The sequence below is a fragment of the Camelus dromedarius genome, chromosome 11 (genome assembly GCF_036321535.1).
Source record: "Camelus dromedarius isolate mCamDro1 chromosome 11, mCamDro1.pat, whole genome shotgun sequence".
In the NCBI taxonomy this organism is placed as follows: domain Eukaryota; kingdom Metazoa; phylum Chordata; class Mammalia; order Artiodactyla; family Camelidae; genus Camelus; species Camelus dromedarius.
The window spans coordinates 69,160,452-69,177,674 of NC_087446.1; the positions used below are offsets into that span (position 1 = coordinate 69,160,452).

At 40.6% G+C, this 17,223-nt stretch overlaps 1 long non-coding RNA gene across 1 annotated transcript in view; it reads right to left on the minus strand.

Annotated features, from left to right (window-relative positions):
- The window catches only part of LOC135322428 (uncharacterized), an 89,096-nt gene that overhangs the window by 34,135 nt on the left and 37,738 nt on the right, over positions 1–17,223 (minus strand). Inside the window, exons 5-6 of the long non-coding RNA XR_010383005.1 lie at positions 2,732–2,917; positions 35–255 (exon numbers count right to left, since the gene is read on the minus strand). This is a non-coding gene — a long non-coding RNA (uncharacterized LOC135322428). The remainder of the gene's footprint in view (positions 1–34; positions 256–2,731; positions 2,918–17,223) is intronic.

A 17,223-nucleotide genomic window follows, 5' to 3' on the forward strand; every position in this document is an offset into this window, starting at 1 on the left:
TACCACACATTGAAAAAAATACACGAGTACTTACAGAAATAACTAGGAGACACGGCAGCAGCGTCACACAGTGTAGAACGGGCGATCCTGAATAACACTGCGCAGTTACATAAGGACCCACAAAGTGAGAGCACCTGCTGTCACAGGGCGTGTCCCCCTTCTATTTGTCAGTTGTGTCTTCAGGGCTGAGGCAGTTCTGAGCACGGCCAGTGTCAGTGCTGGTGTCTGGATGGATGCCACTGGAGGTGAGGGCACCTGCAAGCCGAGAGGAAGAACAGAAATCATCCTCTGCTTTTTCTGTCTTGTTTCTTTGTTACTTTTGAAGAGAGGTGTAAATAAGATAAACTAAATCTTCCCTACTAAAATTTCAGTAATGAAACCGTTTTTAAAGTGTTCACAACTTATATTCTGCCTATAACTGTCTTTTCAACAAAGCATCATATTTTTTAAATGTTAATTAACTCAGTTAATTAACTACCTGTTGAAACCTATTAAAGAACATGAAATGCACTATGTAAAATCACCACGCCTGCAGTGACTGGCACAGCTGTCTTGATAGCAGTGCAGTCAGCCCCCACCATCCCGCGGCCCTGAGCTCCTGATGCTGCTAAGAGAGCACGCTGCCACCTCAGATGGAGAGAAACGGTGAAAGCGTTTTCTGAAATCTACAGCACTGACAAAACATAACTGACAAATCCCAGGCACCTTTGAGGGTGTCATTTTCTCTTTCTGGCCAACCCCCGTCAATGAGCAGAACCACCCCATTCCTGAGCCATGGGACTCACGTGGGAAGCAGTTTTGGAGAAATTTCCAGGTATAGAATGTAAAAAACTATACATAGATCTCTGAAAAAAGAAAAGATGCAATACTCTGATTTTGGAAGAAACTCAAAATATTCTCCTAAGCCTTAGTAGCTGGAAAGGCTGGGCATCTCCTAAGCCACTTATTTATTTCACAGCCAGTGAGCATCTCCCACAAACCCTGTTTCCCTGTGTCTGCTGGGAGCCTCAGGCACACTGTTGCTGTCGATCTTATAAGTCACAGGGCTGAGGCGTGTGTCTCACGCCTGCATCTCCCACACAGGCTCGCCTCCTAGCCTCACTGTCTGAACTTGGCCCCATTTCCTCACCTGTTTATTTGGTATCTGTTCTTCTGTAAGCTGCCTGAAATGCTTTTTGGAACATGTCAGAAGAATCAGTGGGTAGAGAAATGGACAGATGGACAGGTGAGAGTTGGGGAGACAGAGTGACTCCAAGAAAAGGGGAACAAAGAAAATTTCCTATGCAGAACCCTCTTCTAGTCAGGGAAGAAAACCACCACGGAGAAGTGTGAAGAGGCAGGTGGCTTAGGACTGTTTCCTGGATTCCATGAAAAGTCACACCAAGAGATGAGAGGGTAGAACTATAAATAATAAAAGAAAAAAGCATGCATGCTTGAAAAATATATCTACAATATGTACTTTCTAAAGAATAGATTCAAATCAGCACGGCCCAATAACACAATCCTTGGGTATTTACAGAAGTGAGAATCCCATCTCCAAACCACAAGGCATCCCTTCGGAGCACTAAGAGTCTACACGGGACGGTCATAAAGTTGTCACCGCAAAAGCGATGCTATCCTGCCCTTACGAGGAATGAGCAGCTGTGCTCGGGCTGCCCACGCGTGCCATTTACACCCCACAGCACCTCTACGGGAGAGGGACGCCTAGCGAGCCCCATCTCTGCAGGACAGAAAACAAGTCCAGGAGAGGCTAAGCCGACCTACCAGTTCTCCATCTCACAGGACTGGTCACTCCAGAGCAGGACTCGAACTCGTACCCACGTTTGTAACCGCAGTACTACCGTGATTTGTGTGCTTTTTGTGTGTATAATACATTTGTGTCCGGCATGAAAGGATATTTAACAAATGTTCGGTTGTCTTGTCTATCTCATTAGCTCACAATCTTTATATTTTTGAATTGTACTCTTTTCCCCTGGAGAAAGGAACGGAAAGAGCGAGGGTCAGAATGAGATGGGGCTCCATTCTTTATCTGTTACCACATCTCATCCAGTCCCCAACCAGGAAGAAGGAGCAAATGTTCTCTTCATCTTTAAAGAGAGAGCTCCACTGATGGTGACTTACTCAACTCCAAAACCAAGTCTGGGGGAAGGGCACAGACAGCAACCAGAGAAGTATCACCCGTAGGAAGGAGAAAAGAGATCAGGGGAGGGCTCAGGGGGTCAGCCTGATTTAATTTCAATGGATAATATAATACCACAGACTAAAAATACTAGCATGCAGTGAATTTGCTATTTCTTGACATCTAGCAAGTTTTCATAGCCCGCATGAAACATTATCGTGAACTAGTGAAAGGAAGAGTCCACACTCAGGGAAAATCAATGCCACAGGCAGGCTGAAACCCAGGTTGGAGGAAAGGAAGAGAAAAGGCATAGTTAAGAAGAGGGGAAAGTCTGGGAAAAAGACATCATCACAAGGACTCTCCAGCATCATCCAGCAATCATATAATCATTCATTCAAGAGAGAGTTACTTAGGTCCTATTTTGTGCAAGATTTTACACAGGGCAAAGCAAGAGTGCAGCCTCCATGGTGGCAGCAAGTGGCGGGGCTATAATACAATTCTGATCCTAGTACCTTGCACAATTGTACTCAGTATAAAGGCAAAAAAATAAGGTAAAATAATACTATGTAAACTCTACGCATGGTTGAAAAAAATTAAAGAAGACCTAAATACCTGGACAGACACACCACGCACATTCCTGGATCAGATGACAGCGCTCTTGGGATGGCAGTGCTCCCCAGAGCGATCTGTATACTCAACGTGGTCTCGATCACAATCCCAGCGGGCTCCTCTGCAGTAACTGACTAGCTGCTGCTACTATTCATATGGGAATTTGAGGGACTCAGTAACCAAAACGTACTTGAAAAAGAAGAAAAACATGAGAGGACTTGTAATTCTCAATTTCAAACCTTACAACTGTATCTCCAAGTGAGATTAGAGGCCATTTTTAAGTTATTACTGGGTTTATCCTTATTTTCAAAATTCTGTACAATGAATATACCTGTTAGAATAAGAAAAATAAAAAGTAAGATATCTTGTAAAACATGCACAGTGATTCATTCATTAGGAAAAAAATTATTTTAACTATAAAGAGGTAAACAAATATCTAGTGAAAAAGGACTACTTAAAAACAAGTGTGCATTTATAATTTTCATAAATTGAAAACTGAAAAGCACAAAAACATCAAGTTTCTAGGGAGACTAGTGAAACATATTAATAGTTATTTTCAAAAATTCTAATTGAACAATGAAAACTCAAGAAAGGGAAAATTGTGATTGACACCCAAGTGCAAACACATGGAGAGCAAAGGCCTAGAAATCACAGTTCCTTTAAATCTGCTTCTAACTCAATAGGAGAGGAAATTCCTCACTTAGGGGACAGTGGAATCCCATACATAAGACAGGATACACAGTACAAACTGCAGTAGTATCGGGAGTGAATTTCTTAGAATTCTAATGTTACAACATTGCTGAAAAACTATAAAAACACTGACAGACAGATTAAAACACACAGTCATATATATTATATTGAAACATATGTAGTCTGCTCCCATGTTGCATAGAAATACAAACATATTTGTTCATTTATAGGCACTGATTACTTTATCCCACATAGAATATTTCAACTAAAACAAAAAATCAATAATACACTCCTCTTGACAAATCTACTTGATAAGTTACTCTGCTATGTAACCATAATGTGTTTAAGATAGATCTAAAATTAGTGAAAAATCTTTGTATGGTTTCTTGAATTGTTCTCAAAATTCCAAGCTTAATTTTCAAATAGATCTGAGCAGTATTTCTAAATTATCTTTTCCCTTGTGAAATGAACAACACAGTCTGTTGTCAAAATTCTGTCCTTACAATGATTCACGAGCACCGTTTCCTAACAAAACTGCTGAACAGCAAGGCACAATCCAGACACTGTGACCAAATAAATGAAACACAAGGAAGACAGTGACCCTAACCTGGAGGGCTTATAATCTGTGTCAACAGCGGGTTTTTATTTGATTGGTTTGATTGGGTAGCAAAATAAAATCAATCAAGTACTTTCTGCTTTTAGCATTCTGTAAGTCATGACTGTTTTTAGTGTCATGAGAAGGAAAGACTTAAGCATGACTTGATTAGGTCAACTAGCAACAATCATCACTGGAGAGTGAGTAATAAAGAAGTTATCTGATAGAAATGCTTCTGCCTACATGAGACCTAAAATAAATCTATACTGATATCCGAAAGGAAAATGAGGAGATGAGGTCCCCAATGAGAAAACAAACAAGGAATCAAAAAAGGAAAGACGTTTTCATTAACGATTCCAGGCAGTAGTGGAGCATGGTGGTGAGGATCACAGATGTTTGGGACGAACATGAGTGCCTGAACTCCCACAGCACTGGGTAGCTGTGAAACTGATATTTCAGAGAAATTTTCTGCATCTCAGTCTTCTATCCATACACTGGGGACAACAACCGCACCCATCTCCTAGAACGGTCCTACGAATTAAGTTATTTTATATATAAAATTTTAAATAAAATACCTCAGATTTTAAATAATACCCCAAAAGCACAAGGAACAAAGAAAACAGAGATAAATTGGAGTTCATCAAAATTTAAAACTTTGCTTCAAAGGGCACCATCCAGAAAGTGAAAAAACAACACACAGAAGAAATTTTTTTCAAATCATTTATCTGATAAGGAATTTGTATCTATAAAAAAAAAAAGTACCTCCTACAACTCAACAATAAAAAGGCAACTCAATTAAAAGGTGAATAAAGGATCTGAAATGGTATTTTTCAAGGAAAATATACAAATGGCCAATAAGCACAATGAAACGATGTTCAATATCATTAGCTGTAAGGGAAATCAAGTCAAACCCACTAGGAGAAACCGCTTCACACTCACAACAATAGGTTATAATAAAAAAAAGAGTAACAAGCACTAATAAGGACACAGAGGAAGCGGAGCGCGCAGCCCTTGCTGGTGAGGACGTAACACAGCGTGGCCACTTTGGAAAACAGCCTGGCAGGTCCTCAGAGAGTTGAACATTTGGTTTCTGAATGACCCAGCAACTCTGCTGTCTGGGCACAAACGTAAGAGAACTGAAAACAAATGTCCACATAAAAACTCCTACAGGAATATTCATGGCGACACTACTCATCACAGCCAAAAAGCAGAAACAACCCAATTGCCTATCACCTGATGAATGGGTAAACAGTGGGGCCCAGCCATACAGTGGAATATTAGTCAGCAATAGCAAAGCATAGAGTACTGACCCAGGCCACAACGTGGACAAACTTTGATAACGTTACTCAGTGTGAAATAAGTCAGTCACAATAGACGGTTCCACCTACATGAAGTGACTCGATTTAAATGAAATGTCCAGCACAGGCAAATCCACAGAGAGAGAAGAGTGGCTCCTTGGGGCTGGGGGAGGATGGGGAAGATGGGAATGACTGCTTATGCATACGGGGCTTCCTGTTGGGGGAATGAAAATATTCTAAGTTTAAATGGGATGCACAATTCTGGGCATAGAGTAAAAACGACTGTATATTTAAATGGGTGAATTGTATTAAAACTGGTAAGAAAAAAAGCAACTCGGGCCAGTACCTTCCCTAGTAAATGCAAATTGCTAACTTTTATTAGAGGAAGAAGAAACTGCCCTCAGCATGAAAGTAGGAGATCAGCAAATGTGAGTTAACCAAAATTGGACAAGAGCATTTCACTTGAAACAGTTGCTGAGTGTACACGAAATATTCAGAAATAGGAAAATCAGTTTCACATCAGGAAGAAGCATTCTGCTTCAAATGCAGATCAAGGATTCAGCAAGCCCAGCTGCTACAAATGACCAGAGAAGAAACCTGGTTCTTAAAACAAGCACCAGAGCCAACAAGGAAATGGTGGTGAGGAAAGCAGGCGGCCGAATATCTGGAACAGTTTGCTACAAATAATTTCTCCACTGAAAATTTAAAAATAAAATGAAAGTGATAAAATGCTCTGTTGACCTCACGTGAATGGGCTTCCTTCGGTGCTCGACTGTTCTGTAACCCCGATTGAGAGACTCAGGAGAATCAGCATGTCTCCTGGGAGTCCCCAAAGGACTGCCCACCAGCACGCTGACCACCATCACATCTGCCAGGGTTGAATTGCAGAGAAGAGACCAACTTCTGAATGGCACAGGAAATGTTGACAAGGGAAGAAAAGGCTGCAGTCAGTCCTGGGACAGAGGCCCTCTGAGCAGAGGCCAGAAGGCTGCAGGTGAACTGCAGTGGCCGTGGGACAGGAAGCGACCATGGGGGAGCATATCTCAATTCTCTCCTCTCTCTCCATCGGGTAGGAGTGGTAAACCTGCATCCTTCTCACCTGGAACTGTGGGTTGGCTGGCAGAATTCTTACCGACATGGAATGATTATTCAAGTCTCTGTGGAAAAAGTCAATAAATCGAGAGGGAGTAGGGAGCCAACTCCACAAGCCTCTCAATTGCACCCTTATTTATTGTGTATAATCAAAGGAAAAATTCATTAACAATTGTGTGATAGTAATAGGAACTTCGGGAAAGACAGTATGAAGCAGAGATTGTAGAATACACAATGAGTACAAAGGATTAGTGTATCTTTAGGGAAGTAATGGGGTGAGGGGAACAAGATACATTTTTAGACATGTGAATTACAAAGCAGACCACCAGACCAGCCAGGTCCTTGTTCTGTGGATCATAGACTATCTAACAGCACACAAGCTCAGCGTTTATACCTGAGGGCCTCGGTCCTTGCTTTGCAACCAGCAGAGTGCTATCTAAAACCTCAACTATGCAAGCAAAGCATTGTCTCTGCTTTTTAATGCAAGGAGACTGGAGTGAGGATGTACAGGCACTTGCTTGTAAAGCAGTTTTTAAGCATATATTTTTCTTCTTAAAGTTCACAGGCGGCTGGAGTGTGTTACAATTTGTTAAACCAATCATGGGCTCCCACATGGAACCATTATGGAGGACACCCTAAGATGACAAATCCTGCCTCTGGGTCTTTTCCTGCCATCTTCAGCCACTCTAGCAGGGTCTAGGTACATCCGTGAATAACGATCCTACAGAACTACCCACACTCTTAACTCCTGGTGCTTGAAACTTAATTTTAGCTCTACACAACTTACCGTAGAAAAGTTTCAGAAATAAAAGGTATAATATTCCTTTTATATCTCATCATATTACTGATTTTTCTGATTGCTCTAAGTTGCTTCTACTTGGTAAAGCAGATAATTCTGCAGGTGAATTCAGTAATTTCCATTGGGCGTATCTAGCCATTTTGGGCTCTCTAACTTCTATTGGTCAAATACCGATACACTTAATTGATTTCTTTGTTTATCAATTTCAGCCGGGAGGAGAGGGAGTGTCACTCTTTTCCTCAGCCCACCCTCAACACTTTTCTCATCAACTCAGGCCTCCTGAAAACAAAACAAAGGATTTGTTTCCCTTCTACTCTTTCCACAAAACCAACAGGAAACATCAGCCTGGAGAAAGAATTCAACACAAATGTTAAAACAAAAATCTATAAACCTGGAGCAACTCCATCTCCGAATCATGATACACAATGACATGAGAGTAAGTGTGTCAGGCACAAAGCATGCGTGAGCCTGACCACCTGATTTCTATTCTTCAAAGGAAGGAAGGTTTTCATATTTTTTATTATCATTCTTTGTCATTGTTTCTGAATATGCCAAAAAATAGTTTATGAAAGAATTATGCACTGCAATAACAGGTTACTATTGTATCAATTATAGAAGGCATTCAGAGGGGATAGGAAAAGCCACCTCTGTAAAAAATGCAAAATTTCTTCCCCTGTTAAGAACACGTATACAAAATGCAACAGAGAATTCAAATTCTTGTGGAGAGGTGCAAAAGCCACAGAACTAAAGCAAAGTCAACAGAATGAGTTAATTCAGAATTCACTGGACAAACATGATCAATGTATTCAAATAATTTTAAAGGCACACTGCAAACCATTCACTTTATGATCTGCAGGCTAGAGGAAGCATTTCCTGCTTTAACAGACAACAGAAATCAATAGGGTGCCCCAACAAACAAGGACCAAAGAACAATCAGGTTTTTAACAGCTCTGATAAATCAGCATGTTCTAAAGATCAAAATCCAGAAATTTTAAACATTCATTCACACCACAATGAAACAAGCACTTAAAAAAAAAAAAAAAACAAAGAAACTAAGCACATAGATCATGTACATAGAACAATGAGGACTTCATGTACCGCTGGAAGAACAGGCTATAGCCTTTTACTTGAAAAATAAAACTACTTTTAATGATAACTGCTAAAACACATTTCATCATTCATGTTGCCTTGAAAAATCTGAGGCACTTGTATCTGATCAGAAAAGCAATTCTGGGTAATAGTCGGTTACAATTCAGTGCCAGTTTGCTTTAGAAGAAAAGAGAAAAAAAAGCTACTGTTTCTCATATCCTGCACAAAGTGTGAAGTGCCTCCCTCCCTCTTTCTCCTCCCGTTTTCTGAGCTCATGCTCCCCAACCCTTCTAAAACAAGTATGAGAAACTCTTATTCCCACCAATATGCAAAATGACAAAAGAATATCAATTTATTTGTGTAAATATATGCCTATACCTTGAACTGTAGGAGAAAGGTATCAGAAGTCCATATGAAACTTATTTCTAGATTCCTGAAATCACACACACAAACGTTCACACAGACACAGACACATACCCCCTGGATTACTGGGCACTTCACAAGTTTAGGAATTCCAACTTCTAGAAGATAACTTTGTAGTTAGTTTAAAATACAAATCTGTCAGCTTTTGAAAGCCTTGATCATCTGCTAAACCATCCAAATATCAAAGAGATCCAAATAGCTTTCTCTGTAGAATGTAATTTCACTTGATGGCAAAACAGACCCTAAGAAGTACTGGATCAAAGATTCGTGTTTATCACTACCTATGATCGTTTTTAAGCACATTAACAGATTCAGAAATGTATGTCTCAACAACATTTATTCTTATTGAAAAAGCATACGTGTTCAACTCTCTATACAGTGACTAGGTCCCATGATGGTGTTTAAGAGCTATTTTGCGCATTGAAATATTTATTTTCAAGTGCAGACAAGGAGGGTGTGTATTACTCAGTTGTAGAGCACCTGCTTAGCATGAACAATGTCCTGGATTCAGTCCCCAGTACCTCCAAAAAATAAATAAAAATAAGTGCATATTTAAAAATAAGAATAAAGTTATATAAAAAAAAGCAGACTAAAAAGCACTGCAATCTATATGCTACAATTATACTAAAAAAAAAGTGTTTCTTTCAAATATTGACTATATGCCAATCACAGAGACTATCACAAATCACACCTGAACCATCACGTGTGATTCTCAACAACCCTAAGTAGACACGGATGAGAAACCCGGCACTGAGGATGAGGAGACGGAGCTCGGAAGATCCGGGGACTCTGACCGTCCTGCTCCCCGTGACACCGCGTCTACCCAGGGCAAGCTCTGACAGACCTGCTCTGAGGGGACACCCAGCTGCATGGAACCTTGGGGCATTGGGGAGTCCCAGAAAACACTAAAAATTGTTCAGTGAAAAACCAGCTCAAATATATTACACTTTGCCACATCCTTTAAAAAGGGAAAATGACTGAGACCTATTTGATGCCTCCGTGTCCTTTCTGCCATCATCAATTATTTGCCCTCTCAGGGTGACCAGTGAAGAACTGGACCCCATATGAAATGCACTCAGATGGAAGAGCTTTTAAAGTTATTTTAAGAAGTTTGTAAGACCCTGTCTATGCCTCACACAGGTGGTCATCCATCACTTCTCACCGGTGTGGACGTACCACCTGAAATCACTCCTTTCTGCTTTTTAAAATCCCTTCATCTAATCCAGGCTTTTCAATAGCAAAGAAGCACCTCAACCACAGACACTGGACAGCTTTTCACCAAACGGACTCGAACAGCCCATTGTACTATCTGGAAACCCTTTTCTTCTATTAAAACCACTTCCAGGTACTTCATCATTTTCTGATTGGTGGACTTGGCCTCTGACTGGCCTACTCAGAGAGCTCCCAGCCTCACATGCGGGGGTGGGATAGGACCCTGCTGTTGGGGGAAATCAGTGAGGAAGGCGGACATACTCCCGCCAGGTCTGCAAGGGTAGAATTGCCACAACGTGCTCAGAAATTATACCGTCATCACCCCTGGGCTCCCATGGACTTGTTTCACATTAACCAAACTCATGACACACTGATGAAAGAAAACCAGAAACTTAACTTATTAATGTAACAGAAGACGTGAAACTATGAACCAGACTGAAATATCAGAGTTCAACCATGAGTACATTTTCTCAATGGCCTAATCACGGGGAGGCAGTCACATGGCAAGCATGGACAGAAACAGAGCAGGAAAGGTTTCTAGATTAACTCAATGGACTAAATTTCTGTTATAAGAACTGATCTACTGCCTGGAAAACAAATAACGCCAATCACGATTCACTCTCTGTGGACAGTGGCCAATACATGACTATGAGCATCTGTGTAACTCTCTTTTCCCTGTCCTTTCTGGGCTAAAATATGCACAGAGGTACAAAGATTCAGGGATGCAGATAACACTAAACACCCAAAGCCCATCTCTGGGAGCCTCAAACCAGTAAGCCAGGGTTTAGATACCAGCTCTGCCACTTACTATTTCTGTGATTTTGGCCAACTTACCCTCTGTGTGCCTCAATTTCCACACTGTAAAACTGGGATAACAATCAAACCTTCCTTACTCGCTTGTTGAGAAGATTGAAGGATTCATTTCTGTAAAACTCTCAGAAAAGAATGTAGCACATTTTGGGTGTTCAACAAATGTCAACTTAATATCAAAGTGATTTACAAGTCTCCCTTCTAATCATCTTATGTGTTTCCTGGCTAGTATAAGTCCCAAAGAAAATCCTTATTACTCCTTTTATAAACTCTTGGGGAGGACCCTTCTCTTCCATCCCACCACCTGTTTAAACCGAGGGAGGGAATGCCTCCTAACCACTCCTCTGGGCCATGGAGAGTGCTTCTCCATTCACACCCCTGGCCCCTGGCCAACAGCTAGCCCTCGTCACACTAACAGAGTGAGGTGTGAGTCCGGGGAGACAAGCAGGGCATTTGAAACCCTTCCTTTCCCTCCAGTGTTGATCACCATTGGGAAGCACTTGGGATGCTCGGCTTCATGACAGGACAGCTTTGTGCATGAACGGGCAGGTCCTCTCAAGGGAAGGCTCGCTATGTCACAGAGCTACATGGGACAGGGTGAGTCTCTAATTCTGGGACACAGTATCATGACACGCATTTTCCCACAGCCCTGAAGTTCATGGAGAACGTGGCTTCATCAGTAACAAATAAGACATTTATCGCCTGCCTACTCTTCTGTGTCATCTCTCAGTTGGCTGCTGGAGACAACATGTGTATAAGTATTGGATCCCTTTAAGCCCCAAAATATATGAAGTAACAAAGAATTCTGTGGCTTAACGTTGGTTCAGGGCGACTGTGTAACAGTTCTGACTCTGCTGATGCTTAATTATGGGTATAGGAACTAAGGAACCTCCTCAAATATCTTTCAGCATAAAACCAGCTTTTCTTATTTTCCTGTTTCTTAGTAATTGCCAAAGACTCTCAAATGATGGCTTCACACAAAAAAGCAGCTAAAGTTTATGAGCCCTCTTGACATACCCACTGTGGTAAACACTTTACATAATTTCTAATTCTCACAATTCTACAAAGCAGATATGAATGTCCCCATCTCACAGACAAGGGAAAAACTCAGAGCAAACTGACTCAGGCTCACGTGGCTCAGTGGCAGCACGTGCACGCAAACCCAACTCAAAAATCTACACCCCTTCGTATATGTACCAAACCTCCTACCACCAATTAACACACAGCGGCGGAGTCAATACTCAGGGAACTCAATACACTTTTCAGCTTTAAGGTGCTCCAGAGGCCGCTTCTAGCTGTTTTATAAAATCCCGGCTCACTGACTTCTAACACTGGAAGAAAAGACCGATTTTGCCATTGTTTGCACAGCAAGTCTGAAATGTTCACAGCGAGATGACAGAATAAGTCTAAGACATAAGCAGAATAATTTTTCCAGGTAGACAGACATAATGGACATTGTGCTATTCTGAAGCACTAAGCAACGGAATCAAAACAAAATAACATTTGTTAAGCCTTCTTTTGCAAAAGGAATATTAAGACTGTTAGAAGTTGCAACAGCGCCACCTATGGCTAAAATGACCTTCCAGGTTGCCGGGAAAGATGCAAAACAAAAATTGCCTGTAGGATCAGAAAAGAGAATCAGATAACTAAAAGCTTATGTAGCACATACTGCACTTTGCTTCGGGGGAAGGGAAGGGTATTCAGTATTTAATCTGATATTGCTAATACTCCTGAATATAAACAAAAGACATAGGTTCATGGAAACTCATCTTAGAAGAGGAAAGAATCCAGTCCAGCCACTTCATTTTACAGGAGGGGAAACTGAGACATGGGTTCTGTCCTGCAATCGGCAGCAAAGCTCTCCCAGGCCTCATGTCTTGCACTGTAGCATAAACCAACAGATCTGTACTAGGCCTATATTCATAAAAGTCACGTTTGTATTTTTCCAACAGTAGGTTATCTAAGTATCTTGCAAAATAATTCTCAAAGAGCCAGGATATCATACAAGATTGATGAAATACAAAAACATTTATTTATATAATAAAACAGCATGAGCTTTATTCTATTAAAAAAGTGACTTGTTAAATCAATGTTTTGATATTTTAAACCTGTTAAGAGTGCAGGAAAAAAAATCAAAATTTTGCTTAATCACAAAAGAGAGAAGCTTATTCCCTGAAAATGATCAATGTGGATTTTACTAAACTTAATGAATCTGGTCAGAATTCCACGAATTTAAATGTCTGTGTGGATGGTTACACGGCAACATGAATTCTGAGTTGTAACAATACATATTCTGTGTAAATAATATTCAAGGTCGTCTGATTAAGGCAATTTAACTAGTCCCTGTCTCACTAGTATGATACAGATTTCATTAAAACTTCATACTACACTAAAAAAAAAAAAGAATCCTTGTTACTTTAAACCATATTCAAATATATCATATATATAAATATTATAAATATTGAATATGCATCAGAAATAAGCGACACTCTTTAGTATTCAGAGTTGATCCTTCTAAAATATCTGTCATTCTGACAGCACATTTTTATTAAGCACCTCTTGGGTTCTTTGTATACAAGGCGTCTAACTCTCACAGTCAGACAAGTTAAACGATATTACTCAAATTTCACAAATAAGGAAATGTACTTAAGCCATGAAAACAACTTACATATTCACCATCAGGAAAGAAAAGAGTAAAGATTTTACTTATAATATTCACTGACAATCTTGTCTTCCATATTAAGACTACATAAAACCAATTCAGTCTTTGTAAGTATTTCTGTCAATAAGGGCCACTAGAGAAAAACAAGTAACATCATTAACAGTGGTTGGACTTTCAAAGCCCACTTCTCTTTGGCACTATAATTGTTTTTAATGTTTTGTTTTTTGTGCTAACAGACCACTAAATTAAAAAAATTAACTTTTTAAGTAATTACCTGAGAATTAAACATTTGTGAAAATGTACAATTTTAATTTATGACACTCTGTCTCACATTCTCACTGGTGTCTCTCCTTTGAAGTCCTCATAAGGCTGAGATCACTAAAATCGGCCATTTATGGAGTCACAGCAGTTCGGGTAACCACTCAACGGGAGGCTGATTAGAGGAGCAATTAAGAATGCATCCTGTGCAGCCTGGGTTCCAGCACCGAGATAGCCACGGCCAGCTGGGTGTGATTTAGGACAAGCTGCTCCATCTCTCAATCTCTCAGCTGCAAAAAAGGAGACACTGATACCTACCCTCAAACACCTGCTATGAAGTAAAACATGAGGAAAGCATTTTAGTGTTAGGTAGGTGTCCACTCAGAGCGAGTTTGGTCATTATGATGATGAGGATGGCTGTTAATAAATTAAGCTAGACCAAAAAGGAGAAATCACCTTAAAGGAGAAACATTTTAATTCAATCAGCATTTCCTTTTGGATGGATTGCAGAATGTTCTATTGATGTTTTTAATAAACCAAGTTTTGTCCATTAATTATAGATTTACAGGTTCATGGACAAGTCTCCAGAAAAAGAATTAGAGGCCTCTAACCTCTGAATACTAAGAAAGTAAATTAAAAAAAAATCATTTGGGAGATTATACCTCATTTGGGAGAGTATGTGCTTAGCATGCATGAGGCCCTCAGTTCAGTCCCCATAAACTCCATTTAAAAACTTTCTTTTTTAAGAAATGGAGAATTAAAGCAAAAAGATGGAGGAATACAGAATATTTTAGAGACTCATCTCAGATTTAAGATGGGGAGAAAACATCCATTTCTCAGAGGAAATCTTGAGAACTATGTAAACAGTATCTGAGATGTCTAGTCTTCTAACATTATTCATGAATTCATATTACCAAGTCTTAAAACTACCTGATAACCCACAGAGGTGATACTGATCGTAACACCTGCCAACACGGATCGAGCTCCCGCTAGGACTGCTCTGTTCTGACATCTCTGCTCCTGAGGCCTGACCAGGCTGAGAGCACTAAATTCGGTCATTCATGAGCATCTCGTGTAAGTCCTCCATGTGTGCTTCTAACTCTCCCCTCACCAGCCCCTCTGAGGGAAGCACTGTTATCATCATCCCCACCTGCAGATAAGGCCACTGAGGTACAGAGACTAAACCCTTTCCAGGTCACATTGGCATTAAAGGACGTCTGTATTTCTGCTGTTTTGCTTTTGACAAAGTAATCTGAGATATCAATTCAAGGGAGACTGTTAAATAGTCAAGTCTGTCAGGTCTTCACCTCAAAGAGCAGATACTATAAATTCCTGATGTAGGATGAGGCTGCCGCCACAAACTGACTCAGCTTGAAATTAATATCCAAGCTGAAGCAGCGGATTCACGTAAATATTCACGACTGTCAACTCCGCTCACGGGTCTGGGCCCTTCACTGCCTGAACGGGGGTGAAATCCCCACCCGTGTCAGGGAGGGACTCGCAGCTCTTCCGGGACTCACCCAGGATTCACGGGCTGTTTCCCCCCACAGGCTGTCCTCAACGATTAAAAAGCTCTCAAGATTTTTACACCATGCAAAACTGAAAGACATTTCTGCAGATGGAGCACTTTCTCAGGCTTAAACCTTTTTTGCCTACACTCAGCAAGGGGCAAAAAAAAAAAAGAAACATGACTCTACAAAGTCTCTGACCCTCACCACTCACGGGAGTAGAACGGCCACAGCAGCAGATGAGACTTCTCATTGCACGATGAGAACAAAATAAAGCCGCCCCAACAACAGGCACTCCCAGAGACAGAGCTCAGCAGTCTTCTGCACACTCACAGTTGTGCAGCCCTCACCACCATCTATTTCCTGAACACTTCATCACCCCAGAAGAAACCTCCTGTCACTAACAGTCACTCCCTAATCCCCCTCCACCCAGCCCCTTTCAACCATCACCTGTTCTCTGCCTCTGCATGTGCCTTTTCTGGGCATTTCAGATCACTGAAATCAACAATATGTGGCCGTTTGTGTCTGCTTCCTTTCACTTAAAATGCTGTTTTCAAGGCTTGTCCATTTTGAAGAGGTATCAGCATCTCTCTCTCTCTTTTTTTTTTTTTTTGAAACCGTTAAAGTTTATTAGAAGGTAGTAAGTACTATCAAAAAGAGTACGGTGGAGCATAAGTGATTGGGTTTCAAAGGGAAAAGTGCGGGTTGAACAGTCAGGGAGGAGTTCCCAGAACAGGTGGCCTTTTTCATTTTCCTCTTTATTTGTTTTTTCTTTTTTATTCACTCTTACATGTGAATAATGTTCCACAACATGGAGTTACTACATTCTGTTCTTCCATTCAGCAGCTATTTTTGGACGAAGTCCAGTAGAATGAGTGTAAGAAGTGACTATCATGGATGGCATTTAAGCAAAGGGCAAGACGTGCTTTCAAAAAACAAGCCAACAAACAGAGGCACAAGGAAATTCAGTGCGTTTCTGAGCAAAGAGCATGCTTGCTTCGGCAGGACTACCGTGCAGGGCTGGGGCGGATACTGGCAAGAATCACGGTGAGGGAGTCACCTGAGAAAACTCCCCACTGCAAGCAGCTCAGCCAATTCTCCCTCACCCTGTATTGTTAGAGCCATGTTTCTAGGTTACTCTTATTTCAAGTAATAGTACTTTAACTGCACATCTGATCATCTGCCTCAGACCACATTACCTAGAAGCCACAGAAAATCATTCACTGACCGGAGCAGCTCCAGGACATAACGGTGATGGATCAGGGAGTCCAGCAGCATTCCAGCCTGCAGGCACAAACCCCACATTTGCCCTGGTGATGTCCGGAAAATAAAATGCATGGAAATATCTCATTGCTGGTACACGACATCTGCCCTCAAATTGCCCCAAAATCATGCTGGCAAAGCACTACTCAAACTTTTCACTCCAAAAAAAAAAAAAAATGCTAAGAAGGCAAATTTAGGCCCTTCCATTAAAAACCAGCAACCATCACTGCCAGTATCTGAGCTGGAATTCTCCTGACTTCAAAAACCACCGCGCAGTTACTTTTCAAACGTGAAAGTCATATATGTATTCCACGTAGATGATATTACAGTAGGATTTTTCTTTTCAAAATTTCCAGTTGCAACATTAGCACAAGAAAGTTTATGTTTCAGCTTTAAAAAAATCAATTATCCTCCACTTTCTTAATTTTGAACCTATTATTATTTTATAAAGGGAGCTATGCTGCATATTATAAACCAACTGTTTGGTTTCTGCAAATAAGACCTTTATGACCTCACTATTTCAGAGCAAACTTTAATGATGTTTTGAGAGGTGGGGCCTGGGGCACTCACTAACAGCTTTTTAAATACTGACAAGTATGTGCTCTTAAGTAATGCAAAGGCTCTAACTCCACACTAGCTCAGAAAGCAAAGAAACTGCACCAAAGACTTACTTTAACATTTTAATATATTCCTATTGTTTTGAATATTAAAGTTCTTAAAAGATATGATTTTTTTGAGAAAGCCAACAGCTGTATTAAATTTCCTCTCACCAAGAAAGCAATCTTTATCAAGAATA